We start from the raw sequence: 3,525 nt of genomic DNA, 5'->3' as shown, positions 1-3,525 counted from the left end.
CGAAACGTCAACTTTCCTGCTCCTCTGTTGCTGCCTGGCCTGCTGTGCTCCTCCAGCTCCACACCGTTATCTCTGACTGCAGCAGCGGCAGTTCTTACTATCGCGGACTATAACCGGTGTTGCGGGACGTCTGACAATTGTTTAAGCATGCAAATGTTCATAGATTAAATTCTTCATCTTTAAAGACGTCAGCTGGATGTCAGACACTTTCCAACAGGGAAAAAAAGCATAGAGAAAGTCAAGCTATAATATTACTGTGGACTGTTGTGCACTAGCACAATTGATCATTGGAATATCTACAAATTAGAAGCAAGGCTAACCAAAAACATTGACTTTAAGGTCAGTCATCAGGAATGCTTAATGCTTGTTCAGTAACAAATGAAATGAAAGATCTTTACACAAGGCAAGATTAACTATGGAGTAAATGTTATGCAGATTTAATGAAATTCTTTCCACATCATATGCATCAGGACAGGGAGTTACTTGTGTCTAAAAGTAAATATATTTCCCACATCCTATTTCTAAACTTGAAAACAGAACATGTATAACATATATAACAAGATATATAATATATAACAATATAACAATAAATCAAAAAAAATAAACAAAATAGTAGAGATATTTTACTATTTAGAATGTAAAAAGCAATAGGCCTTTATGCCCATTAATTCCATTTCCTTGTGACAGTTTTCAATTCAATCTGCATCCTTGCACACCTTAAAGGAATTAAGGGTTATGGTGAGCAGGCAGGTAAGTATAGCTGAGTCCACAAAATAGATTAGCCATGATCTTATTAAATGGTGGAACAGGCTCAAACAGGTCAGATGGTGTACTCCTGCTCCTATATCTAATGTTCTTATATCCAACAAGTCTTTGTCCATTACTTCTCCAGCACACTTGGGCAATTTCCTGCAACAGCATTCATTAACCCACATACCAAATATCTACTGCTTTCACTGCATTTTAAAAGTCAATCTGATTCACCTTCAAAATAAAACCAGTTGGGTGTAAGAAGTTCACTTACCCTGGCATTTGAATACTTCCCCACAGCACACAAGTGTGCCTTACTTGAGGCCCCATTCAATTCCTTCTTTCATTTCCAGTAATGATACAACTTTGTTATCCCAAATGGATGAAACAAATGACATTCAGACTTAATTAAAAGAACTTTACCAGAAAGTGGAAGCATACCTTCCTTACTCCTCTCACCTTGAGATGCTTTCCTAAAATTCCTAGACACCAACAATTAGAGTTACTACTAGAAGTCTCAGCATAAGGCGATATCACAAATGCCCTTGATCAGGGACCATGACAATAGATCACAAGAGTTTAATGAGTCATGCACAACTCTTTACAGATTTCACACAAATATCAATATTAGGTAGTAACTGGCTTTTAAATAGCACTGCAGCCCCTAAAACAAATGTTGAAAAAAGCTCTGCCAAATTGATTGCATCCTGTTTTCAGAACAGATCTAGAGTTGTCAACAAAATATTAATTCTTATGAGAACACCAACAGCAGCTATTCAGTCTTCTTTTCTAAACTCCAGAGTCAGAGTCATACAGCATGAAAACATACCCTTCGACGCAACTCATCCAAGCTAACCAGGTTTTCCAAACTAAACTAGCTCCATTTGCCTGCATTTGGCCCTGATCCCTCTAAGTCTTTCCTATTCATGTACCTATCCAAATGTTGTAATTGCACTCGTCTCTGCTAGCATCTCTGGCAGCTGGTTCCATATATGCACTGTACTTTGTGTGAAAAAGTTGCCTTGAGTCCCTTTCTTTCTTTTCCCTCCCTCCTCTTAATCCAATTTCTTTTCTCTCAACTTTCCTCTTCGTGATGTCCTGAACTCTGGGCCTCAGCACAGACTCAGACTCTTGGCCTCAATGTGAACCCCGTGTGGTGATCTCCTGGCCAGGCGTAGCCATCTCCTGGTGACAATTAGCCTTTCGGCAGCCTGGGGTGGTCTTTTGGCCTGGCGGGGCTTCAGCATAGACCTCTGGCCTCAAGGTGATTTCAGAGTGGTCTCCCAGCCTCGAGATGAAGTTTGACATAGTCTGGAGTCAAGGCCCGGTGTAGATGGGACGCTAGATACCAGCATGGACTGGATGGAAGAACTGTTATTCTGAACTTTTTATTTCTCTATTTTCTAATTTATTCCTATGATCTGTAATGTCAGGTATTTTATTGCTTTATTCAAACCTTTCTTTTCCTCTCATCTTAAACCCATGCCCACTGGTTTTGGACTGCCCTACTCAGAGGAAAAGATCTTGGCTACTCACTTTATCAATGTCCCTCATGATTTTATAAACCTCTATTAAAGGTTATACCTCAGCCTCCTATGCTCCAGGGAAAAAATTCCCAGCCTATCCAGTTTCTTATAACTCAAACCCTCCAGTCTCAGCAACATCCTTGTAAACCTTTATTGCAACCTTTCCAGTTTAGTAACATGCTTCCTATAGATGGATGACCAGACGTGAACACAGTACCCCAAATGCGGCCTTACCAATGTCTTGTACAGCCATAACATGACACCCCAACATCTGTACTCAATGCTCTGAGGGATGAAGGCAAGTATGCCAATCGTCATCTTCACCGCCACTTGAAAGTGTGATACCACTTTCAAACAACTACATAACTGCACTCCTAAAGTCTGTTTAACAACACTCCCCAGGGCCCTACCATTAAATGGTTCAAGTCCAGCCTTGGTTTGTCTTACCAAAACACACACCTAGCATTTATCTAAATTAAATTCCGTCTGCCATTCCTCATCCACTAGCCCAGTTGATCAAGATCTCATTGTACTCTTGGATAACCTTATTCATTGTCCACTATACCACCTATTTTGGTGTCATCTGCAAACTTACTAACCATGCCTCCTATATTCTCATCCAAATTGTTTATTTAAATGATGAACGACAGTGGACACAGCACCAATCCTTGTGGCACACTGCTGGTCACAGGCCTCTCTGTTATGATTTAAAAATCAAACTCAGCAGTACATGAATATTAAGCCTAAAAACTCTTTCTTCCCTACTCTAAATTATTTACTTGTTTCAGAAAAAAATAGTTTAAGGTAGGGAGGAGGTGATTTAAGAGGAGATTTGAGGAATTTTCTTTAAAAACCCAGAGTGGCATGTGGAATTGTCTATCTAAAAGTATGGTAAAGATAAGAATCCTCAAAATATTTGGGAAGTATTTACGTGAGCGCTTGAAATGCTACAGTATACAAGCAAGAGAAAACTAGGACATCTAAAATCTTTATGCTCCTTTCTCGACATGGATATTAACAATGAATGTGATGTGCAACTATGTCCTTCAACATACCTCCTTTATCAGGCATCAGTGATTCACTGAAGGAAATTGGTTTTCATCTCAACGTTTTCTAGAGTCCAAATGTAAACTCACCTGCCAAAGCACACTTCAATGCCTGACTTGGTAATTCCAACAATTCTTCTTGGGCTGGACGGAGCTGGCTTAAATGGAGTTTCTCAATATTACCAAAATCTATGTATCCCACC

The 3,525-nt window shown here is 39.6% G+C and overlaps 1 protein-coding gene across 1 annotated transcript in view; it reads right to left on the bottom strand.

Annotated features, from left to right (window-relative positions):
* Positions 1-3,510, bottom strand: part of LOC109934627 (tudor domain-containing protein 1-like) — a 37,528-nt gene extending 34,018 nt beyond the window's left edge. Inside the window, exon 1 of the mRNA XM_048609178.1 lies at positions 3,413-3,510. The gene's annotated coding sequence lies outside the window, so the exon portion shown is untranslated. The remainder of the gene's footprint in view (positions 1-3,412) is intronic.
* Positions 3,511-3,525: the final 15 nt, after the last annotated feature.

Source organism: Rhincodon typus, chromosome 20 (genome assembly GCF_021869965.1).
Source record: "Rhincodon typus isolate 14 chromosome 20, sRhiTyp1.1, whole genome shotgun sequence".
Classification (NCBI taxonomy): Eukaryota; Metazoa; Chordata; class Chondrichthyes; order Orectolobiformes; family Rhincodontidae; genus Rhincodon; species Rhincodon typus.
The sequence above is the reverse complement of the archived record's forward strand: the minus strand, read 5'-3'. Positions and strand labels throughout refer to the sequence as shown.